This window comes from Pseudopodoces humilis, chromosome 16 (genome assembly GCF_049639895.1).
Source record: "Pseudopodoces humilis isolate 2021_Gansu_Grassland_sample_001 chromosome 16, ASM4963989v1, whole genome shotgun sequence".
In the NCBI taxonomy this organism is placed as follows: Eukaryota; Metazoa; Chordata; class Aves; order Passeriformes; family Paridae; genus Pseudopodoces; species Pseudopodoces humilis.
The window spans coordinates 11843749-11869544 of NC_142215.1; the positions used below are offsets into that span (position 1 = coordinate 11843749).

General features: G+C 46.2%; 1 protein-coding gene across 3 annotated transcripts in view; it reads left to right on the top strand.

The window, feature by feature from the left end:
* Window positions 1–25796, top strand: part of MAPK6 (mitogen-activated protein kinase 6) — a 69416-nt gene that overhangs the window by 21383 nt on the left and 22237 nt on the right. The window contains exon 1 of one of the 3 annotated variants that reach the window (XM_005521487.2): window positions 19837–20025. The exons of the other annotated variants lie outside the window; for them this stretch is intronic. The gene's annotated coding sequence lies outside the window, so the exon portion shown is untranslated. Of the gene's footprint in view, window positions 1–19836; window positions 20026–25796 lie in introns of those variants that run through there. 3 annotated transcript variants of the gene reach the window in all.

A 25796-nucleotide genomic window follows, 5' to 3' on the forward strand; every position in this document is an offset into this window, starting at 1 on the left:
ATGCAGGCTCTGCTGCCTCCAATCATTGTGTGCAGCCACAGCCATTGCTGCTCTTTGTCTGGTGCAGGCAGCTCTGCTGGGGCTTGGCTTGCTGGGGCGCTTTCAGGTCACTGTGACTTACAAAGGGAAATTCTTCTCAAACCTCCTCTTCCCCTGCCATGTAGAAACAGACAGAGAGGTAAACGGGGCTATAGTCAGGGAGTGCTCCTTGCACTTGCCTTCCTGACCTCCTGCCTGCCTTTGCCCTGCCTGGATGCAGTGAAACTGTACATCCACCTCACCTGGCAGGGGACTGTGCGAGGGCCCTGTCACCCAGGCTCAGACAGCCCTGAAGCCAGTAAGAGCTGGCCAAACAGTCCTCTGACCATGTTCAGCACAGGTGCAGCTACAGCTGAAATGCTACAGTAGAAATGGATCTGTGCTTTGTATACAGTAGTTGAGGAAAGCGGTGGATCACACTACAGAGGAGCAGCAGAAATAATAATGGCAAACCCATGCAAAAATAATAGCAGTACTCCTCCTCCCACACCATATTCTGCATGGAACAGCTGAAATAAGGGCTGTCCAGCCTAAACTACAGCGGGCTGAAGAAGCAGAGAACAGGCTTCAAGTATGAAGTCAGGGTCTGTCCCCCAGGCCCATGGGGGACCGCACATCAAGAAAGGGGCCAAGACTGCAGCAAGAAGGACTGGCATGAGGCAGGAGGAGCCAGGGCTGTACTGCTGCCTTTCTGCCTCAGGGAATCTGGGCTTCATAACACGTGCAACACACTGACTTCCTTTACCCAAGAAATGGGGATAAGAAATGATGGCTGGTTACTTTTATCCCAGCAATCTACTTGTTTCTGAAGCACTCCAGTGCCTTAGAGGTGGCAGGGAGCCCAGCCAAGTGTTACACTTGAGCAGCAGCTTGTGTTTATGGTGTGAGGCTGTAGCTGGTGTGTGTGTGTGTGTGTGTGTGTGTGTGTGTGCCCGAGCCGACTCCCAGCACACAGCAGATGCTCCCTGCTCGTACAGCCGCACAAGCTGGTGGCTGCCTCCTTGAGCAAACGGAGAGCAGCCGGTGTTTTGTCTTGTGACTCTGTCAGTGTGGCTGCTGGCATCTCATCATCTATAAAGCGTGGCAGAGGGTTGGTGCTGTACACAAGAAGAATTTGATTTTGCTGTCAGTCAGCTCCTGCACGGAGCTCCTTGGGTCCATGAGAATTTATGCAGCCAACATTGTCCCTTGGGTGAGTCTTGTGGATCGTAGAAATAGGGCCCAAAGCAAGGATGTGACTTGCCTTTCATCTCCCAGAGCTTCCTCAGCCACATGCACAGTTTTATCAGCTCTTGAGACTCTATAGTGACTCTCAAGATACTTGGTCGCTTGGAAAAGCCCCTGCTCTTTGACGCACAATATTTCAGGGAAATCTAAGTATTTTTTGTAAAAGGAGATGAGGAAAGAAGGGATGTCTCCTGTTCCCGTGCTTGCAGAAAGAGACTTCAAATGTGAAGGGGTGATAATCTCCTTGTCATGCTGAGCCTTGCTTTTAAGTTCAGATCTGTGCAAAGTTTCATACTGCCATGATTGTCTCTGACTCCCAGCAAAGCCTCTCAAGTCTTTTCAAGGCAGCTGGATTGAGTACTTCTACTGCTCCCTTCAGGAAAGGGTCTGAGCACCTTGAGCCCGAGGGAGCACTGAGGTTTAATCATTACACCAGTTCTTCCAGTTTGTATTTCTGTGGCATTTTATAAATAGCAGGAAATATGGTCTTTCCAGTGTGCTATTCTAAACCCCTGATTACCCTGCAGCATAGCATCTTCTACAGCTAAGGTTGTCTCTAATTTTCAGCCTTGACAACCTTGACCGTGTTCTGGTCAATTCTGGCTGGAATCAGACTTCTCTAAGCACTGCAGGGCATCTTGGAAGGATGCTTCAGCTCAGATCTGCTTCTGCCTGGATCTGATGGTAGAGGAGCCTGAAAGTTCTCCACACAGATTGCTCATTGAAATGCAAACCTCATCCCCATAAAGCTCCTGTCTGCCAGCATACCCTTTGACAAACTGATAATCTATGATAATAGAGAATTTTATCTCCATTCTTAAACATCATCAAGCATGATTATTAATGTCTTCCTATTGCACAATAAACAACACAGAACCCTCAGCTTTCCTGAAAGTGGAAGGCAGGCAAATTGCATCTGCACTGTGGGTGAGCTGTGCATTTGCTGCTTCTGCAATCAGCCAACAAACCCTTCCAGATTTCCAAGGCCAGACTATTGCTCCTGGCAGCTTATCTCCTTACTCAACAGCAGAGCAGGCTCTCAGGGTGAAAAGCTGGGCCTGTTGAAATAGTGGCAAAGTCCTGCTCATTTTCCTTGAGTCAGGATTTCTCACTTAATCTCTTCATTTCTGAGTGGGAAAAGGAAAAAAATCCTTTCTTTTTTGAGTGCTTTCTTGGAGGGCTGCCTGTGTGATGTTCTGCTTTTGTCAGTGCAGAAGGTGCACAAGGTGTTGGTTCTGCAGTCTGCCCTGCCCCGAGTGTCCTGTGCTGGGAAGGCAGGAGCAGGTGGACAGGATCTGTCTGTGCTCCCAGGCAGGGCACATGGCATTCCAACCTGAACTCTGTACCTGGTGTTCATCCTGTTGGGACTGAAACACATCTCAACAACACACCCTGAAGATACCCTGCTACAGGCCAGGAATTTGTCTTTCTGGATCCTCTGGTAACTTGGGTGAACCCTTCATGTGATTAGGCAACCAGGTTCTGTAGTGCTGCTAGAATCAAATTCATAATTCTCTTTGCCAAAGCATGAACTTCCCTATGGGCAGCCTCTATTTGCCTGTAGGTAGGTAAGCAAAATGCTGCTCTTGTATGTAATGGAAGTTCCACCTTGTGCCACCTTCCTGGTGACTGCAGCAGTGACACAGCTGAGAGCTCCACAAGAGCCTAGGAGAAATCCAGTGAATGCAACCCAACCACACATGTGCTTATGGCCAGTTTTGAATAAGAAGGATCTCTAAAACTGGCAGCTGAAAGATGATTTCTGACCAAGCACAGCTCGAACAGCCCCTGTGCTAGATCTAACAGGAGCAGAAACTTGCGTAACTCTAAACTGTTGCTCATACTGACGCACTAATGGGATGGGCATTGCAAGGGGCCATGGCAGGAATCCTGCTGCTTTCCAGAGAATACTCTGACCTGCCAACTGGCTGTCTCCAGCTTTGGTGAACTGATCAAAGTCATGGGAGCCAACTGCCCCAGAGGCCAATGACCCTGTGCGTCGTCTCTCACGCACTGCAGCACAACTGGCTTTTCTTTTGTAGCTCCTGAAACCTGCCCCGGTTTGCTGTCTAGAGAGCAATTACACAAGCCTTTCTCTCATTGCCTATATTTTGCCAAAGACCTCAAATGCACCTCAGGAGTGGGGGTTGTTGGTATTTTTTCTCCCTTTTATCTCCTAAAGACTTCGATGCGCCTGGCCCCTTTTTCTTAGGACACCACCTTGACCACAGAGCACTTTAGAGATAATTCTAGCTGTGTTGTTTTAAGACATTTCCACTTTCTTTTTCTCTTTTTGTGGTAAACATTGGTAGAGCTCCACTGAAACAATACCTGAACTTCTAGCCCAGTATTAGTCTTTGCTTTCAGAGCAAACCTTCTAAAGACCTCTTGGCTCCAGAGTACCCATAAAAAATCTCAATTAAATGGAGGCAGAAGGAATGTGCTGTGAGTAACTGTGCTTTCAGTGAAGCGGAGCTGGCTGGTTCTGACCTGACAGCCCCAGTGCCTACACGCCTGTGCTGCACCTCTGTAGGGCTGATGTGGACCTGAGTCACCACTCAAGGCTGCTTCTGGCACAGCCTGTGTGAAACTTGATCAAATGAGGGCACCAAGAATGGTGAAGGGCCTCAAGGAGAAGCCATGTGAGTGGCTGAGGTCACTTGGTGTGTTCAGCCTGGGGGAGACTGAGGGGACACCTCACTGCAGGTACAGCTCCCTCGGGAGGGGAAGAGGAGGGGCAGGCTCTGATCTCTGCTCTCTGGTGACGGTGACAGGACACAAGGGAATGGCCTGAAGCTGTGTCAGGGGGGTTTAGGCTGAGTATTAGAAAAAGGTTCTTCACCCAGAGAGTGGCTGGGCACTGGAACAGCTCCCCAGGGTAGTGGTCACAGCACCAAGCCTGACAGAGTTCCAGAAGTGTTTGGACAATGCTCTCATAGTGTGACTCTTAGGGATGGTCCTGTGCAGGACCAGGGGTTTACTTGATGACCCTTGTGGGTCCCTTCCATTTCGGCATATTCTGTGATAAAGAGATGTAGAGGACAAAGACTGGCTTCTCTGCAGCACAGACATTGCCAGATTCAGACTGTGACTGCCGAGGGGGAATTTGGCAGCCCTGCTCACCAGTACCACAGAACAGGGCACTGCTGCTGCTCTAGGTTTTCTGCCTTCACTTTTACACTGATAAGATAAGCAGCGCCGCTGTGGAGATGACTCAGTTTGCAAAGGTGGCAGGAGGATTCCCAGTTCTGCTCTCCATGCTGTGAAGGCCTGGTCTGTTCACCCTTATCCAGCTGCTGCCAGAGGCTGGGCAGGGATCCTCAGGAGCTCACCACACAAACCTGGGCCTTTTTGTGCCTCCTCTTGGGAATGGGCCTGGCTGCTGTGCTGGCTGCTGGCAGCAGGCTCACAGTGCAGGTGGGATCACAGCCATGAGTCGGAAGGCAAAAAGGAGTGAATTATAAGCAAAATACTTACAGCTCCTCTGTAGCACAGCCTGTACAGCAACTGAAACAGCAAACTGGTCTCTTGTCTTCAACCTCCCTGCACAGGACAGACAACATGCTCTATTCCTGCTCCTGGCAGCAGGCATGGATCTTCTCTGGCAGGGCAGGGATACATTTTATTGAAAGCTGCTTCAGGATTGTCTCAACCCCAAGAGGTTGATCAGCCTCCTTGGGCTCTCCGTGGAACCAACACAACAGCATACAGAGAGTAGTCCTCACCCTGGGTCATTGTCAGAGTCTGGGCCTGGTGCCCTGGCAGGCTTTGGTGATAGGATGGTGATACCTGGGATCCCAAGACACCTAGAGGAAAAAGATCTGGAAATAAGCTCAGCTGAAGGCCTCCTTTTGACACTTTTCATTTTTGTTTCTTAGCAAAAATGGTATCGGAAGCTATGGGACATAGCAGCTCTCTGTCACTTGTGGCTTAATGCACTTCACACAGACTCACCTGGTCTGTGGAGCCCAGTGAAGCTTCTCCCTGTTCCCAGCAGTGATTGCACACCTCACCTCTCTGGGATTCACAGCAATATGTGACCAGCAGTGAGAAATCCAAGTAACTGTTTGCAGGAAAATATTGGAAGTATTTCATTTTTGTGGGAAACGTGGAGATGTGTGCTTCCCTGTCCTCTCACCTTTCACAATGGCCTGAGTTCAGCTGCTGCTTGCCCTAAGGAACAGGGCAGGACAAGGCTCCAGAGACTCTGTTCCTGCTGCTCCTCACTTAGCTGGAGGCACTGGCATTGAGTAACCCTGGGCACACCTTCACCCCAACCCCAAAACACTGCCTGGGCACGTGTCAGTCAGCACCTGGCCATGGCAGAGCCCAGCCGTGTGTGCCACCAGCCATGTGTGCCACCAGCCATGTGTGCCACCAGCCTCATGGTGTCCCCAGCCCATGGTGTCCCATGGCCCTGCTCTCAGGACAAGCCGTGGTGCTGAGCCCCTGCCTGCCTCGCAGACCTGGCCACGAACATCCAGCAGCTGCTCCAACGCAGCCCTGAGCCCTGGGGCTGCATCCAGTGCCAAGTGCCTGCTGAAGTGGAGCTGGGCACAGGGTCACCAGGAAGAAGGAGCTCCCTTTGCAGAGAAATGTGTGTATTCATGTGTGTCTGTGTGTGCATTTGCATGCCCAAGACACCAAATAGGTTCATTTATATTTTCATGCATTTAAACATTGCCAGCTGTGCTAATGATGGCTGCAGCACATCAACCACTTCTGTTTTCTCCCAGGCTTGTTATTTTCCCACTGGTTGTTCTATCTATTCTGTGAGAGTGCTAAAGTGGTGTTTCTCTCACATAGTCTCAGGTAGGAAATTGCAGTGTAGCCTGTATATTTTAAATATTACTTAATTTGGACTGGCAAGACCGTGGGTTTGTTAGAGCAGAAAGAGACCTCATAGCTGAGATCAGTTAGCTACAGAGGCTGAGGCAGACTGAAAAAAAAAAGAGTATATTGTCATCTTTGGGAGATTTAAAAAACATATGCCCTCCCTCCAATATTTCAGGCTATTGAGCTTTATCAGTTTTACTGCAAACTACAAATGCTTTTTGTGTAATGACAGCTCTTTAATTAGAACTTGGAAGCAATAGCATCTGCTGATTATAGCATGGTCCAGCATGTTCTTATTCCTCAGTTTTTATTTCCAGCTCTGCAATTAAATTGTTGCACGCCTCAAGGCGAGTGACTTCACCCCTCAGTGTCTGTACTTCCACAGATGGAATTAAAACCTTCACTGGAGATCTCTGGACAGAACCTGCTCAAATGGCACAGTCTTAGGTTACTTTTCCATCCCGTGCATGTTTGTCAACTCATGTATCAGTCCAATGAATGGGGATTTGGGGTTTACCTTGTCCAGGCATAGTCTGTGAGACATTCCAGGTATGAACAATGGAAATTTTATAGGCTTCAGTTATAACTGGCTGGGCAAGAAACAACAGCTTCACAGTAATGAGTCCTCACTTGCATGGAATGCCATTTAGTGTCTGATCTCTCCTCACCACAGTGAGATATTAAAATCTGTCTATCCAGGGCACATTTCTGGAGGGATAAAAAAGGGGCAAAATCCTTTCAGTTTGAAGCGATCCTCAGTTCTGTATGGAAAAGGTTTTGTTTCCCAAGAGGGATATTATAAACCAGTGACTATGGAAAAGATTAAGCAATGCAGTTGAGAGAGAGACAGAACAGCTGGTTCTGCTGTCCGCAGTCCTTCCCTCCACACTGACCGAGACACTGGTGGAGATGAAGGAAAATGACAGTGGTTGTTGTGATGACCCTCTTTAAACCTTTAGTTTTGTGATTGCCAGTCTGAATAGGAATAAGTCATTTGCCCTTACAGCCAAAGGTAGCAGGATGCTGCACAGTCTGAAGGTCACTGCAGTCCCTTCATTAGAGATTTCAAATGCAGCCAACAGAAGATTTTTTTAAGTAGTCCCAATCACTGGAGCCAAGTGGGGCAAAGTCAGAAGGGATGTACACAAGGGAAGGAGGTTGAGTAACACTGAGCACTGGCAGAAAGGACAGTACAGCAGTGTTATGTGTCCTTACAGGCAAGCGCTGGTGTAAAGCACAACAAGCAATTTTTTTCCAGTCTTACTTAAAAATGTTCCCAAAATCTGTGAGTACAGCATCACAGAACGCCTGATATTTTGTAATGCCACAAACACTGACCTTAACAGACACCAGAAATCCCACTGGGAGTTTCATCCATTTGCAGTGGAAACACGATGTCTTTAATAGTAAGGATGTTTCAATAACTTTCCGGGATTTTTTCCACTTTGGCACAGCTGTTCTCTGACAGATTGCAAAAGAGAGGAATTCAGTAGTAACAGCTCGATTCTGAAGGATGCTAAAGCCTTTCTGTCCAGGACTGTGTGTCCTTAGCCCCTACCCAGAGCAGCTCAGTCACACAGGATTACTCAGCATTTTGCAGCCTCACCCACTTGGCCTTACCACCAACATTTCTATTTCTATTTCAGTTATTTCTATTTCCATTAATATTTCTGTGGAAAGGAGCTGAAACAGGTGCCTTTCTCTGAAGGAACTCAGCCTGTCTAGGAAAGGGCTTGGTGTAGTAGGAAAGCTGTGGAGCAATAACATGCCATGAAAATTGATGCCTCGATTTCTCCCTCTTAGAAAAGCAGCACCTTGATGCCAGATTTAGTAACAATGGCAGCATTGCTGAATTGTTTATTATGTTGTGTTAAGGTTATGTAGAGGAAATGTCAAGGGAAATGGCTTCCTCCCTGTTTCTAAACTAAGTGTAGACTCCAAACAGGTGTTTATTCTGATAGAATTTAACAGTTCGAGAATGGGTGGAGGTTTTTGTTGATTAAACAGAAAAAAAATATGGTATCTTTGCTATGGTTGGCATGATCAACCTTTATTAAACTTCTTGTTTGGACATAAGATATCCATTATTGCATAAACAGTGCCTGGGCTTTCCCCATACAGCACTAATAATCAATAGTAAAGTTCTTGTCAGCTTCAGGAGGCCAAAGGGGTTTCACACTGTTCCGGCCTTTCTTTGTATTTGCTGCCTCACAGATCAGTGTGTTGCAGAAGCCTGTGTTGTTCAGAAGAAGGCAGAAAACACGTGTTCCCTCTCTTTGCCATGGCTGTTCCTTGTCAGAACAAGGGAGAAGAGCAGGAGGCTGAAGCCAAACAAACAAGAGCAGGGCAGGATGGTGTTTGTTTACTTTGGGGCTGAGTGAGCAGCAGTGAGGTGCTCACTGTTGTACTACAGCTGTGGCAGTCTGTGAGAGAGGGAGAGATCCCCAGCTCCCAGCAGGACCCTCAGGCTGCTGCCCCTGCACTGGGAAGGGCTGTGCCCTGTGCAGGGAATGCCTGATTCCCCAGAAACAGGCCCAGGCTGGGCTGTGCCTGGCAATGGTGACTGCCCTTTAGCTGGCCCAGCACCCCCAACCCCACCTCTCTGAGCACAGCTTTGGCACTGATGCCACATTCCCTGCTGCCAGAGCAGAAAGCCAGCCCGTGCCCTGTCCAGTTTTGGAAGTCCCATATCTCAGGCTGCCAAGGTCCCTGGAAGAGCCCTGCTGCAGGGGCAGCGCTGGCTCCCTCGGCAAGGACACGTGAACTGGAGCTGTTTGTGTTCCCAGTGCACAGTCAGACAGGACAGAGCCACTCACCTGCTGCAGTGGCTTTAAACTCATCCAGGTGGGACTTTTCAGCCTGTGGAGTGATAATATTTTTAACTTTCCCAATTTGATTGCATACAGCCATCTGCTCTTCAAGGAGAAAATGCAAGGAAGGATGTTTTAACACTGAGGTCAACCTCTTCTAATTGCTCTTCCAAGGCCTGGTTTGCAAACTTCCCATTTGATCACTGCTGAAACTCAGACCAGCATTTATCTGAATGGAGGCTGCTTTTGCTGCCCTTCACTAACCTCCTGGTTATTAACTATAGAAATCAATGTGGACTTTCACCTCATGCATATATAAAAACAGATTCACAGCACCCTGCTGGATTTCAGACCACTGCAGCTTGTGTGTAACTGAGGGAGTCGGATCCTACAGTACTATCAATCCTGTGATGATTTTTAAAACATAAAGCCACGTGGAAGCAACTTCAAATCCCAGCCTTGCTTTGGTTTGTTTGTGGTTGGTTTGGTCTGGGATTTATTCCTTAATAAAACCTTTTCAGAAGTGCCCCACAAAGCCTGGCTCTGAGGCTGTTGGTCTGATGGGACACAGTGTGGCACTGATGGAGCTGGTGTGGGGCTGGGAGCAGCCAGACCTGGCTGGGGTGCTCCAAGGACCTGCCATCCCTGCTGTCAGCCTTCCTGCTCCACCAGCACTCATTTCCTGCCCCCAAGGAGCAGAGCCTGTCCTCTACCTCCTCCCCACAGCAGCGTCACGTTGTGTGTTTATTTTGAAAAGCTGTCTGCAAAACTCTTTAGGGTTGTTCTCTATTGTAAGGGGGAAAACTAAAATTAAATAAAAAGTGTCGTCTCTAAAAAACGCCAAAACAAGTGCCTTTGCTTTGTGTGGCAGAGTGCACTGGCTTCTGTATCTGCAAAGGATAATGGTTACAGATTTTTCCAGCATAAAGTGACTTACAGATTAAATTTGTCCCCCAGGTTTTTAAGGCCAGGCCCACATTACAAACTTATGATAATGAAATGTTTGTTAAAGAACAAAAAAAGCCATTTCTGTATCATTAAAATACCATTGTAGGTGGATAATTAAATCAACGTGATCTTTTTCCTGTTTATGTTTTTTAACTTACTGAACTTGTAATTCCTTTGCCAGCAAAAATACCTTTAGTAATAAAGTTTGTCATTTTTACTGCATTGAGAAAACCTTACATTAGAGACAGGGCTGTTATATTACAGTTCTTCTTTAGTTTTTTTTTGTGTCTTCAGAGCAAAGACTTAGGAGTATTTTCAATAGCAGTTATTTGCCAGGCTGCCTTTAGCTGACTCCTGGGGACCAAAGCCCATTGCCTGTCAGTGTCACTTTGGACAAGGTGACGGCCTGTTTGTACCACCCAGCAGCGCCAGGCTTGCCAAAGAAGAGTGAATTCTGTTAGAGATGGGATATGCAGTTTTTCCTACAGAAATATCAGCATCAAAAGCACGGGAGGAAAAAAAAGTATGTATTTTATTTATATGTACTGTTTAAGTGAATTGCATAACTGAGGTATCAAAGCAACTTTTGAGTGGAGAATTTGAGTACTCTTTTGATTCTGATTCAGCAAACTGCTTAGGCATATGCTTATCTCTGCTATAGATCTGCCTGTTTGAAAATTAAAAGAGAATTGAAGTGTAGTAGCCAAATCTCCAATGCTGATTAAAGGCTTTTCTTCCCTCTGTGGTTTTCTTCTGTCTGTGACTTATGAGGGGAAAAAAAAACCAAGGAAAGAGCAGCTTCTGGCAGCCCTGAGTGCTCAACAGCCTTTTATCCAGGGTGAAGAGCAACAGATCCAACTCACAGAAGGGAAGAGCTGTTCCCACATTCTCCAAGGCTTGCAATGGTGTTTGTCAAGCAAGGTTTGTCAAGCTGCAGTCGTGCTCAAGGAGCCAGGGAAGCAATTCCTGACATCAGGTGTCCCATCCCAGTGCTGTTGTGTCCTATGTTCTTCACATTGCTGAGTTTACAAGAGATAAGGAGAATAGGCTGCTCAAATGAGTAAGGGGAGTAGGCTTCCAGCTTGGAATACAGCAGAGAGGGAAGGCACAAGGTCATGGCTGGAGCATGGGCAGAGTGGCCACAAAGCAGGGGGAACAGAAAGCTCAAAAAGCACCCATGCAAGTGTTGGAAAAGTTTACAGTCCTTATTCCCAGTGGGCAGCAAACAGATGTGGTAATTAAGGCAAAGAACCTCTTTGTCATGGAGAGGGACTGAGCTCAGAAATGCTGACAGCTCAGGAACAGGTGTGGTGGTTCCAGGGGTAGGTGTGCAGAGCTGCTGGGCTGCTGCTCTGACAAGCGGGGCTGGGCTCCTGGCTTTCCTGTTCTCTCTCTTAGTCCTTCCCCTGGACCCCAGCTGCTCTTCTCCTCCCCAGCCCACAACCTGGCTACAGGAGAGATTTGAATTTTTAGCAAACCTGAGCCAAGGTAGTTATTTTGAGCAGAGTTCCTGTCAAAGTGTGTGTTTCCAGCAGTTTTGCTTTGAGTTTTGGTTGGAAACCTGCACTCTAAGTGAGGTTCACATCCTGCAAAAGAACCAGGCAGAAATGTTTACCCATTCTTCTGAAAGTTTATATTTCATATTTGTTCAGCCCCAGAACACCGTTTTTTCAGTTCTCAGGGTGCTCAAGTGTAAAGGTGTCTCTCAGCATCAGTGGAACTGGTGTGAGACTTTCTGCTTCTCACCCTTCTCCCTCTCAGGAGGTTTTATCTGAGGAATCACTAGCTGATGACTGACTGGGTCATTTTCCCAGCGAGGGCATCCCAACTTTGTCTGCTTAATGTGGCAGTGAGACTGTAGCACAGACTTCTTGGCTGTCTGGGAATGCCTTGGCCATCAGCTTTCTCAAGATGAGGGGATAGAAGAGATGGGACCTGCTTCTCAGCCTCTGGAGGGGTGGGAGAGAGGCAGGAGAGAGAGGAGGTGATCTCTCTGTGGGAAGTCGAATCTGAGGGCCTGCTGAAGACCAGGGGAATGGCATGGTTGGGTGCTTTAGTGGCAAAAGGGTGGGAGTCTGGAACTTCAGTCCCAAATTTCCCTCTGACTGAGAGCTGTGACCAGTAAAGGCAGACATCTGAGAAACACAGGAACAGTCAACCATCTTTAGTGGGATGATGATGCAGAGGGGTAGCAGGGCCTGAGGCAGTCCTGCCACTTGTCTGTGCAGTCCTGCAGACATTTTGGCCCTTTTGGTTGTTTGTATTGAATGAAGTGGTTGAGCCTTAGGGAAGCTTGACCTGCTTCACTTTGGCCTGGGCCTGTTGCTGGTTCCCAGGTAGTTATTGGTCCTGCTGCGTGCGTAGAGCCTGGACTTCTATCAAGCCCAGATTTAGAGAGGGCTGTATAATCAAGGAGCTCAATCTTTATTTCAGTGCTAATCCACTGGCAGGTCACAGATGTAGTTTTCTTTCCTTTTCCTTGTCCTGTAGCCCTAGCTGGATGCCTTGGCTGCATGCTGGAGGGTTTCTCCCTGTCCTGTGAAACATGAGGTTGTGGCTGTGCCCTTTATTCTATGACAAGTTCAGTATATTTTGGAAGTGCCTGGTTTGAGATTTGTGAGTAAGGAAAGAAGGGACCCAAGTGCAAATGGTAGGCTTCCAGACCTTTCTCTCCTTCATGCCTTCCCATTCCCAAGGGAGAAGTACTGCTCTTAGGACTGATATCTGAATTCATTAAATAGCTCTGTCCTGTAATGAGTTACATGAAAATCCAACTATTAATACTGCAGAGCATCGTGAAAGTCTGTCTGATTTGAGATCCAAATGTGTGGCATGTTTTTATGTGTCATTGTGTGTATTCATCCCTAAAGCCACCCCCACTCCAAATACACAAATGGAGCATCTAGAAGAAAGGAGCTCTGTGACTTCTCAAGTTGAGGACAGACACTGCTCCATTTGTCCTCCTCCACTGTGCTCTCCATGCAGGAGCTGGAAGTCATTAACTGGCATGTTTCCACCTACTTTGCACTCTGATCTAAGCTTATTATGGCAGAATTTCCTCTTTGGATCTGTGCAGTGCTGGTTTCATTGCTGCTCTGATGAAAGAATAACTGTTTGGTGGCTTGAACACTACCTCTTTGCTCCCACTATGCCCTTGTGACCTGCTCAGAAGATATGGGCTTGATAATGCAGGGTCATGGGTACTTACGGTCCCACCTGCATGGTGGGAAGGAAGTCTGTGCCTGTTTAAATGGGAAGCTGTCTGGGATACAGGAAATCTGCCCTGGAACAGGCTGGAAGGCCCTGGCAGTATATCTGAGCCATATGTAACCTGGAGCATTATAAAGCATGTTTCTTGTCCCATGGGACAAAATGAGGAAATGAGCCCCATTCATATTTGCAATCAGTGAGATTTTGTCTGAGTAAGTGGGGTAGGACTCAAGATGTTGACTAACCTTCTGGCAAAAGCAGGGAATGAAATAAAAAAGAGTAATACTGCACCAACTTTGCCTGTAGTGAACTCAGGAGACAGGGACAAAAGCTTTTAAAGTAGGAAATAAATAAAAAAATCTGTGACTAGGTGGTCCTGGAGAGATTTAATTGAGGGATATCTAAACTGTTTATCTGTTCCCAGTGGTAAGGAGAGTCATGAATAACCTATGAGTGCTTTGATGGACAGTTAGTGACTCATGCAGTTCTGTCTGTTATCTCACCATGAAAAATAGTTATGGAACAAAGCCTTATCCAGCCTGAGTGTATAAATGTATTAAACAGTTTCCACTTGAACTTGATATACTGGTCTGAAGTACTTTGTAAGGATACAGGTTGATAGGATACAGGATAAGGATACCACTAGTGAGAGCAATTGGTTCAAAAAGGAAAAAAAATATTCATTTAGGCTGTTGCTATGATGACTGAGGGTGGCTGCAGTTTCCCCGAGAAGAGCTGCCATTTCATTTTACTGCAAGAATATTTGCATAAAGGATTTTATGGCACTTTAAGCTGACTGATCCTCAAACACAATATAACCTGCACTGAATTTTCTTCCCTCCTTCTTTCCTCTTCCCCCATTCACCTTCCCTACACTTTTGTTTGTTCCATAGTTTGAGCTCCTTACAGAGGTTTTTCTACCTTTGCCAGCTTTAGGTTTTGTTCATTTACAGGGTCAAGACTAAGCCAGCTACAGTGAGGATGTGGCAGAAATATTTCCATGTTTGGTGTGGTGTATTTGTTGTGAATGTCTTCTAGTCTTTGAACATATACATCCAAACCTCTTGGGTCAGGTCAGTAGACAGCAGGGTGAATCGCTCCTTATGGATTTGTCCCTGATGGGACAAGGGAAAATGGCTTTAAACTGAAAGAGCGTAGATTTAGATTAGATATGAGGAATAAATTCTTCACTATGAAGATGGTGAAGCACTGGAACAGGTTGCCCAGAGGAGGTGTGGATTCCACATCTCTGGAAGTGTTCAGGGTCAGGTTGGCTGGGGCTTTGAGTAATGTGGTCTAGTGGAAGGTGTCCCTGCCTATGGGAGGGAGTTGGAACTAGATGATCTTTAAGGTCCCTTCCAACTCAAACCATTCTGTGATTCTACAATTCTATGAATTTGTAAGACTGCATAAAGATGGCAGTGTCCGTGTTGCCATTACAACTTCCTCCCAACTGTGACCTATAGGCTAAATGTTTTACCATCCAAGTTGCTGAAATCACTTTACCCTGGCCAAGGGAGGGCTGTAGGGGAGGCTGAGCAGGTAAAGCAGGTAGAGCAGAGTTCTAGGTTTCTCAATCCTGCTTGAGCATCTCTGTTGAAGTATGAGAGTTGCTGGTGCTGAAAGCAAAATAATAAGAGTTTGACCACAAGCTCTGGAGGGAGATGCCAGACAAGAGAGTATCCCAGAGACAGCTCCACAGACAACTCCTTCATGCTGAGCCAGCAGAAGGCCAGGACGTGCCGGGTGGCCAGCACTGAGCAGGCAGAGCAGCCAATGCAGGCAGCAGCACCAAGGCCCTGGTGACAAATCTCCGGTGTGACCAGCCTGCGTGGCCTGGCAGGGGCAGCTCTCACAAGTACAAGTGCTAACTGGAAATGCACACAGCTGAGTGCCATACAGCTTTTCTCTTCGATTTCCTCCTGCTGAGCCCTGCAGGTTGGTACTGAACGCCTCTTCCTGAGTGTGCAATGGGCAGCCCAAAGCCTGAGTCTCACATCCAGGAGCATGGGGCAGCTTAGCAGCCTTTGTAACCTTTTGCCTGGCAAAGCCTGGTCACAACACTGCATGTACTTTGTTCCCTGCATCCCCTGGATCTGCTCGGGGCCCCTGGGAGCACAAGCTCCAAAGAGAAGCTCGGGCAGAAGGCAGAGAGAGGGAGCTGCCTGTGCCGGACTCGGCCGGCCCCGCTGGCAGCGTGGGGCCCTCCCGGAGCTGTGGACTCTGTGCCGTGAGAGCTTGTTCCACACATTGCCCTAATCTCTCCTCAGCTGTCCTGGCTCTGCTGAGGCTGCAGTGTACAGGTTGCAGGAGTGACTTCAGAGTAAGAGTGGATTTTTTGTTTGTTTGGTTTGGCTTTTTTCTTTCTCTCAGGGCAGCACTGTCAGGCCCGGGCTGGCGAGCAGGGCTGTAGCAGCCATTCTACAGGAGCCTGGGCGCTCTGCTGACACTGATGGAAAAGTGGGGTTTGGTCTGGTTTGGCTTTTAATGAAAGGAAAAACCTTTCCTTTCCTTTTTGGACCAGTGCTCCTTGTGAAATAAACTGCCTTATTCTTCTCTACCCAGCCTTTCCACAAAATGCTCTTCTGTACATGTCTCTTAACAACTTGTCTTGTTTGAGTGAAGCATCCTAATTATAAAATAGCTCTGGGCTGCTGGCACAGGCTTGGAAAAGTCACGCAGCCCTCCTGGTATGGATCCCTGTGCAGGACAATGCCGTGGTGAGAAGAAGTCCTCTGGAGACATGGCTGGAAGGGAGGTCTGGTGTTCTGTGTGGCTGGTACTGCACGAGCAGCTGCCTGAACAAGGCTTCCCTTTCTGGGCCTGCTAACAGCCATGAATAGGGTGTCGTGGGCTTGCCAGCACAGCCAGGGTGCATATTATGACAGGTAAAGGGAACTGTGGGTGTGGAAAAGTGTGGGTGTAGAGAAACTTACTCGGTGGAGGGGTGAGGTTGGAAGGAGTGGATAGGGAAGAGCCAGAGGCACAGGTGTCAATCAGGATACTGGTGAGGTGGTTCCTGTCCATGTGCTGCTCTGGCATCACCCATGAGCTTCTGGGCACACCCTCTCTTGGCTGTTGGAGTGTGGAGGGGTCTCCCAGTGCTTCTCACCCTCTGACACCCTCAGGAACTTATCACAAGGTCCTGGAACTCCTTGGAATGACAGTGTCATCTCCAGTGTCATGGTTCCCATCCAGCAGCAACGGGAACAAATCTGTGTCCCAGATGAGGAACAGTAGTCCTAGCACTCTCTGCCCCACTCTCACTGTATATAATGCTCAGTAGAGACAAGGAAGAAATGAAAATTGCTGTTTCCCATCTGCTTCTTTAAATATATGTGCCAACTCAATCCCAAACCTCAAGGAGGTGCACTGAAAATCTGGGAGTTCATGGTTAGGTCAGTCATGGGTCACAAAGCAGCAAAACAGTCTCTGCCACCACGGGACAGGGAAGGAGGTTAAAGTTTCACAGTACACTTAGCTGAGCAGCATAGCTCTGTCTGTGTTTCACAGGGTAGAAATTATTCATTGACAAGAAGGGCTTCCAGACTGTCCCAAGGAAAATTCTTTGTGAAACTGTATTTCTTTTGAGTTAAGCTATTGGGAACATGAGTTGAAAACTGACCCAGGGATGCATACTCCTGTCAATCAGTTACATTTAGGAAAGGAAAGATTAAAAAACTCTGAGGCAGGGCCAAGCACTTAAAAGGGTGAATTCTTTGCACTGATTCTTGTGGTAAAATGCCAAGACAAGCCTCGTGATTTCCTGGACCAAGTGCAGAGAAATGAAATGAAAAATATGAATAGGCCAAATACTGAGATCCTCATTACAGAAAAGGGCCACTCAAGGGTACCTAAGATCTCCCTCTCGTCAGGGAGAGAAAATAATTGAGAGAGCTCTGGTTGCAGCTCAGACATAGCCTTGTGCTCGGCATCCTCAGCAACCTTCTTTTTCCTCATCTGCCAGCTTGCTGTTCTCATGCCAATTAAGGAAAAAAAAAAAAGAGCCGAAACTACCTGCTCTATTTTTAATCCTATTTGTCTGTAGATAAACTGCGTGTTAGATGATTAATAGATCTTTATCACTTCTAAAGTTTAGACTATAAAAAGCCTACCCCTCTCTTTTGACTGTTAAATAACTATGTAAGCCTTGCTGCTGTTATTTGGAATTTAAATTAGACACAGCACTTCTGAGAGCATTTGTTAATATCTCAAGTGGACCACGTGGCCTTGGCAGAGCCAGAGGGGAGTTTGTCCCCTTGTGTGGCCTCAGGAAAGCTCAACTGCCTGGTTTCAACTAGGAAGACCAAGGCATGGAGGCTTGGTTAAGGAAAAATTGGGCACAGATATAGGCTGTGTTTGACCATGCCAGGGCTGTACTCAGCCATTTGCATCTGGTGCTTGCACCTTTAAGACATGCTAATTCAATTAGAATTTGCACATGATGAGGGTTTGGGAATTGTGGTGCCAGCAGGGTGCTTCACACTGACCTTCTCTGTTCCCAGGGCAAGTGTGAATTTGCCTTTGTTTTTTTTTCCCTTTTTACCTAAGAGCATAGGCTGGAATGGTGTGGCATTTAAGCAGGCATTACACAAAGCCTGAAAAAACCTTAACCTCAAATGTACTCATCAACAGAGGCTGTAGCCTCTTCTTAATCAAGACCATGGATTTGGATTAAACTGGAAACTTCTGTCACTGAAAGAAGAGCAAATCTGAGCCTGGGCTTCTGCACCTCCTCAGACATGGCACATTGATCTGGTAGCCACCAAGCCCAGATGGAAATTGATGGTTGCCTATAAAGACAGTTGTAAAAGCTGTTGCAGTCTGGTGTTTTATGGAAGCTATTAAATCTGTCAGCTGGCTCAGTCTGTTCCTGAAAATGTTTGTCTTCCATGACACATTTGCCTTCAATTAGTTATTTGGTGGTTGCAAAGACTTTTTAGCCTTTGTCCACCATTTTTCTTCTGATTTAAACTGATACATCAGCATAGGTGCATTGGGTGGTTAATTCCAGCCTCATGTATCTGTCCTACCCGTGAGGCAGGAGCAGTGGTGGAGGAAGGGCTCTGCCAGGGATTAAAGCCAGTGTGGGTGGTCTCTTCCTCTAGCACTCCCAAAATCCAGGAAGGAAGAACCTAATCCCTGCAAGCTAATGTGTTAGTGTAATTACTGAAACAGAGAAGAGGTATATTCCTGCAGATCCTTGTCATCTACTCTTTGAAAGCAGCCTAGATCAATATACTTCGTTCCTCCAACATGTCCAGGGGCCTGATTCAGCTTTATGTAAAAACCTTTGGAGCAAGTCATGAAGACCAGTTTCAAATGTTAAATTGCTGGGATGTTGACAATGGATTTGGAAAAGATCTGATGAGTGGTGTTCTCTGCAGTGTATTAATAACATTTTGTACAGGATACAGAAAATAAAACCTTTGTAACAGCTAAAAATCATATCAATGTTAACTCAGGTTGTTTGCAAACTTGTTCATGAAGGATTAGGCTAACAAAATGAAAGGAGGTAGGAATATCTTTGCTTGAACAGGAAAACAGAAAATTTTTGATGAAGAATTTACCTTAGTGTGCTGAGAACTGATGTTACAGCATGAGTTTGGCATCTCCTAAAGTACTTTGTATTACTTAGTACTTAGAAAATTACTTAGAAAATACTTATATTTTCATGCCAAGCACTAAACCAAATGCTTTTCTGTGGATTTGTTCTGCTACAAACTATTTGTTATTTAGCCTCATGGCCATTTCTGAAGTCCATGTCTGTTTCTGGTGAAATGGTTGCTTATTACCTTTTTAGAGTTACACAGCCAACCAGGCGATGCTCAGCCAGGGCTTTCACAGTAACGCTTCTGCTAAATGTTACAGTATTCAAAAGTACAAAATTCAATAGAAAATCCCAACCTCCCAAAACCCAGCATGTGAGAGGTGTGTTTATATTGAATTGTTGGATAAAGTTGTGCAACCCTATATGCAACCAAGCATAGCCAGGCTGCCTCTCCTGCCAGGGATGCCACCCACATCTGTCTGGGTTATGCCTGCATCAGCTGTTTCCTCCAGCCCTCCACCTCGAGCTGAGCCTGCTGTTGCTGGGTGTTGCTGCTCTACCCTCCAGCAGCTCCCCCAGGCTCCCTGCTCCCCACAACACCCCCAGACACTCCTGCTCCTCCTCAGGTCCCCTGACCTGCCCTTCCAGAGGCCCCGATGGGCCCAGGCAACGCAGCAAGCCTGGAGGGAAGCTAGCCCCCATAAAGAAATGCTTTTATAAATGTGTCTTTAGATAACTGGCAAAGTACAGCAGCAACTCAGCAATTCCCTGTGAGGGACTGCCAGGTGAGACTCCTGCAGGCAGCTCTTTGGAGGAAGTGTAGAGGCTTGCTAGAAATACACTGAAATCCAAGAAACACCATGCACAGGCCTGGAGCACTGATTGCTGGATCCATTTGTTAATTAGGCAGTGGCTGCTTCTGAGGCTAGAAACAGAATTTGACTTGCTAGTCAAAAGCAAAATAATTTCTAGACTTCTTCAGGGACTAGTTTGCCCACTTTTACTCATGAGGTGATGAAAACAAACCTTCCCACTCTGCAGCTCCTAATGCTCTTTCTGTATTGGTGGCCTATTTTTCTGCTTGAGGACAGGGAGGGACCATTGAGTCACACACAATCTCGTGCCCTTCTCCTCCTCCTCTCATTTAAATATTAATATGATGAATTATTACTAGAGTAACAGCTGTGCACTACTCATATCACAGCAACATAACCTTCCCCTCCTCATCGGAGCACAGCTATTCCTGCCTCGTGTTTTCTGGTTGACCTTCTCACTTCTTCTGGATGACCTTTTAAAAACTACTTTGTTAGTTCTGGTGTGGTATCATTAGGATAATTGCTTGTTCTGTTCTTTTTGCTTAAATATTAATGATACTGAGGAATTCAAAAGATAGCTGCAGTAATGGTAAGTTAAATGTCTGTGTGTATTCTCCCATGGGATCTGTTTGTTTAGAGAGAAAGAAGTGAAAAGATTAATCTTTCTAACTAACACTTAGAAACACCTCCTTCTATTTGAGAATTGCCAAAATAATAATAGATTGTCTTTAATAGAATTAAAATAGTTTCATATTAATCAGCTAGTGTCTCTAGATAATTCATAGGAATAGCTAACATTGCCCCTAGAAGTACTAACGTTGTCCCTAGAAGCCCTACAGCATTGCATTCTCTGCAGATAGAGTATTTTAAGAAAGACTGCTAATAAAACCACGAGACAACTCTGTATAGACTGCTGAAAATAAATGTTTGGCATTGAATAAAGAAGGAGAGGGAAAAATAAAACACCATCAATTAGCTCAATACAATAGGAAACAGCAAGGTAAAGCATTCTTGGGCAGATTTGGAAATGCTAGTAGATGTTAAGTTTTGTGGGTAAAGGTCTTCTCTGCTGAGCACCTTTTGCCTGGCTCTTCTGTTTGTGCATGTGTGTGTGTGGTTTACAGACCCACAGGTTTTCTCCTACTTGAAAATGTCACTCCTTGGAGTACTCTGATGTTGCAGAAGAGTTTGTTGGTTTTTGCACCACTGTTGTGGAGAATGTAATGCCAGAAGGAGTGTAGAAATCAGGTTTACTGGATTGGCTTGTATTTAGCATGGGATGAAACCTTTTCTTCTTGTTGCTTAGGGGGAAAAAAAATCTGAAATGCTCTTATAAAGACTTAAAAAATAAATGTCTATATTTTCATTTGAAAGTTTTCATTTTAAAATTTTGTTTTAGTAAATAGTTGTTCTTAAAGCCAAGCAAAATACTTTCAATTTTAACAAAATATTGTTTTATTGCTTTATTGTGGAGGGGAGGCGTTAAGAGCTCATAGATATAACAGGAAACCTAAATATCAATCCAAATTTATAAACTATGCATTTCTTTTCCCACCTATGATGAAATCAATAGAAACTTTTTTCCCCAATCAGCCTTACCAGGGATAAGAGAAAGGGAGGCAGGAGGGCTCTGCTGCCAGAGAACTCTTCCCATTCAAAACCAGTGTCTAAATCTGTGCCTGTCTAGGGGCTGGGGAGAAGAAAGAATGAAAAGACAGCAAACTGTGTTTGCAAGTCACTGACTGCTCTAATATAATGCTAAAAGAAGTGCTGTAATTTCTCAATATTTTTTCTATTGTTTTTTTCTGAACAAGTACCTAGTGTGAAAAGAGAGGCTCATCCTGACTGTTTGAAATTCCTACTGCAGTCAACAAAAGTAAAACCATGGATTGAGACATGCTCAGTACCACCTGTACACAAATATATTGTTGGGTTTTTTCCCTTTTTGTTTTGTACCTCCTAAAGTTTGTTAAAGATAGAAAAGCTTTTGTTCACTCAGCTTACCATCCTCATCAGAGATGTCTTAATTCTCAAGCATGTTACTGTACTGCAAATTATTTGGCAAAAATGCTGCTTTTATAAGAACCCTTGACAAACTTGTAGCATATGCCCCAGATAAAATCTCCTTCCAAACAGTCCCTTCAGATGATTATCTGCAGTGATTGCAAATGAACCTTGTAGCAAGCTCATAACAACTGTCCTCGTGGACGGAAGAGAAACCTGCTGTCAGAACTACAAATAATTTACGTAACCCAATTTAAAGCTCTAACAAAATGTTCCCTGTTAAGAGGATTGTTATACTTAACGTGTGAGATGAAAATGCTTTCTGAAGGTCAGGAATGCACAGAAGATAGATTAGATCTCTTGAAAAGACAAAAAATAGGTTTTTACCAGAAGTTTTTCTTCTGTCAGACTTTCAACTTGGCATTCTCAGAAACTTACATAAGTGCAGCTTTATTCCTGCAAATGCTGTGTTTGCTCTGCAGAGGGAGAGGAGCCTCAGAGCTTCAAGAAAAATACAACTGAAGGTAGACTGGGGACTCAGGTTATTTTCTGTATACTTCAGATAGATTCTCAGGTATATTTCACCAGCAGCACCACAGATCAAAGCTTGTTTTAAATATCACAAGGGTGGGTTTGGGGAAGTATTTGCTGTATTCTCCCTGCCACGGCAGGCAGTGTGATGCTGGAGGGCTCCAGGCATCTGTGTTGCTCTGCAGGTGAGCCAGTCGGGGGTCCCGCAGGTGACAGTGGTGTGGCAGTGGTGGCCTCACGGATGTGCTGCAGCATTAACCCCTGCAGCAGGAGCTGTGGCAGGAGCTGGCTCTCCTCGAGCTCTCCTGCTCACACCTGCCTGCTGCTGAGTGACACAGCGGTGGGACACACTCTGCTGAGGATGGAGAGGCAGGCTCCCAGAAGCACATTGAACCCAGGCAAGGCACCTGGGTGAGGAGTCCTGCTCTCCTGGTGCTCAGTGACCTGGCTGCCTCTGCTCAGTTGGGAGTCAATGGAAAAGTGTCAAACAGAGCCACAAAACCTGAATTTGACACACTGGAAAACAGCTTAATGAGGTCTAGTTTTATTTAATAGGATTTAGGGGGTGCGGCACGGCTTGGAATGCTTTTCATATAGGATACAATGGAAAGAAAATGAAATTACAGCCTCTGTAACCATCAGAAAGCCGGGCTATTGCTGACTTTCTCCTCATCCCCTGCAAACAGTCACATGTAGTTTCTGTCCATCTCTCTTTGGCTCCAATCAGCCACAACCTGAGATTACAGAGAAGGTGGTGATGGAGATTATTTAAACACTTAGCCTCTCCTCTCCTTCAGTGTTGCATTCCCCTAATGGCTGTGTCTCCCCGTTACTCTGTCCCCTGCCTGCCCTGGTACTGGCTGTCCCACAGCCCTGCAGCAGAGGTGCAAGGAGGAGTGTGGGGTCTGCAGCAGGACACCAGGCGAGCAGCAGGCTTTGGCAGGTGAGAGGGGCTGTGTGGCCACACGTTGGAGCAAAAGAACAGGAAAAAAATCTTTGTCCTGGAGAATGGGAAATTTCTTACAGCCTTCTGCTTTGCTGAGGGACTTTTCCCAAAATAGGTGTGTGAAGGGGAAGAGAAGCTTGAATGAGAAAAATCCTCTGCATCACAGCAGTAGGTGCCCCTCACTCCCTGGCAACCTGTGCTCCCCCAACCTGTCACCCACCCATGGGGTGGGCACTGACAGAGCCACTTCTTTTCCTCCTTAATGCGTTCCTGTGCAGCAAGACTTTCACCACCACCATCCTTGACAGATAGAACACGAAGAACACGAGGAGGAGGTGCCCAGGAGAGGTGAGGCGGCCCCTGTTAGCTTTTTGTGCACCTTCTGCTGGGGGAGACCATGTGAGTGTGCCTGTTCCTTGCACAGCAGAGCAGTGCCACAGCACTTTGGCACTTGCAGCCTCTTGGTGGCTTGGGAAAGGTTCTTTTGGTAGACCATGACTTTGCTGACAGCTAGTTCTTCAGATGGAAACATTTTTGTGCCAGGTAGATTTCCAAATCTGAACTTTGCTGGAACGTTTCGTTTATTTTACAAGAACTGGAACAAAGGAGACCACTGATTTTGCCCTACCTAAAAACAAGCAAACAACAACAAAAAAGGCTTTTAAAAGACTCTTGCCTGTTTCAGAAGAGGAGGGCATTCTTGAAATCCGGAATCAAAAATGCATGTTTTATCTTTCTTGGTGTTCACAAACTGCAGACCTCAGGTTTTACAGACTGAGAGATCTGTTAGCAGATTAATTCCCATGCTGTGAGTCCTGGGTGTGCTCCAGCCCACACAACTCCTGAACAGAAATTTTCCTGTGACTGCATCCACAGGCTTCTACAGGCTATGTTGGGATTGGGCACCTTAATTGAATTTAAGTGGACTGTTCCTCCCATGTATTGCTTTCAGTGGTTCCTGTTGGCTCCAGGAGCTACCTGACTCATGTGGAAGAAAAAAGGACGAAATAGGTAGGGAACTTTTCAGAAATAGGTTTGGAGAGAAAGCTTGTAAAAATGAGATTTGAACTGAACAGGAGAAAAGAAAATAGAAACCAGGAAATGGGAAGAGACTTGGAGAAACTAGATGGGCTCTGAGAGGGAGTGGAGAGACTGGCACAGAGGGTGTGCAGACTCAGGGTGTACAAGCTCAGGTACTCGGGGGCTTCTGATGCTGGGCATGGACAAAGAACTGCCTGGACAAAGCCTAGAATAACTTGTAAACTCAGAATTCAGAGCTTTGGGGATCTGTACTTGGTGCCAGGACCAAGGACTTTGAAAAGTGTGTTGGAAAGTTGAATTGTGAAATAAAGTACAAAACCCTTGCAAATTTTAGTAATCTTAAATCTGCTATTAAGGGCTACATTGACCTTGTTCTTTTGTGACTCAGTTCAGAAGAGTGGGAATGATAACATTCTGACATTCTTTCAGATTGTAGAAATTAATTTAATGGTTATTTGCAGAGCCCTTAAACGCTGATGGTTCTGTCCTCCTACTGGGGCAATACGTGATGAACAGCTCATAAGGCAGTACACTGATTTTGGTTTTTCTCGGTATCCAGTTGCTGGTAATCGGGTGAGCACTGAATGTGCAATGAATGAAGGAGAGCACTGGGCACTTGTGAGGAGAAAAGGGAATATCTGCTCCTGCACTAAAGCTGTATCAGAGCAGATAGAGCTTGTTCTGATTACTGTGATTGTCATGCCACATGGAGCTCCCTTCCAAGGTCAGAGAAGTTTACTAGCTGTCATGAAGGCCTATATTCTCATGTTCTCCTGCTACCTGAAACATTTCAGCAATCAGAAAGACAAATCTTCTTGTTCCTCTGTATGAAAAGGTTCAAAAGCTTCCATTACTGCCCTGCTGCTTCCCTTGATTTCAGCAGTCCCCACAGGTTCTTTGTTGCTGTTTCTTAGCTGCCAGCAGCCTGCTCGGGCCCTGCCTCTGACTCCCTGCTGCCTAGCAATGATTACATTGCTATTGTTTACTAATAAACATCTTTGGACCTGGGATGATGAACATGGGGTACAGGGCAGTACTTTGATCGCAAATTGTACATGTCGTCCTTGAAGCAATTTTACTACAAGCAAATGAGTTGCCTTCATTATTGAAATAGGGATATTATCACAAACCATAACAATCTCACTTTACTCTGTGCTTCGAGGAAGTATCTAGATAGTCCATGCAGTTGTGGAAATACCAGCTTGGGTAGTCTGTCAGGAGAAAATAAACAGCTGGCATCTTCAAACTTTGGTTGGCTTGAGGGGGAAATCACCACCTTGGTTTTGACAAATACTGTGCTGTTTTGTGAAGTCTTTGTCAAGCATCTCTGACAGACAGGCTTGGGAGTGCTGAGTCCTCTTTGGAGCTGCCCCTGGAGCAGGATGGCTTGGGCAGTGGTGATATGATCCCTAATGCAGCCCTGGCAGTATGGTTTAACTCTGAAGGCAAGGGCTGAGTTTCTGTATCCCTGATTTTGGGGGATATACCTTTCCCAACACAGAAATCAAGGATAGACAGGCTGTCCTGGAAAAGTTAACAGCAAGAAAAAGAGGAGAGGTTTGTAAGCTGATGTCTTACACCCCTGGGCCACCATTTCAAGACACAGGAAGAGTTTGCTCAGTCTTGTGTGATGGCTAAGCTGGCCCTTGATTGCTTTGGTGGCCAAGTAAGAACTGCAGCCTGGCCTTGTCACTGCACTGCTGAACACGAGTGAAAGGGTTTGTGTACCCGACCTCTGCCATTGTGGGTGCAAGGGGGCACAAGAAGGTCTGTCAGCTGTTTTGTGAGCTGGGCACATCAGATTACACACAGGAACCATGGAGCAGCTCTTGCTGTCA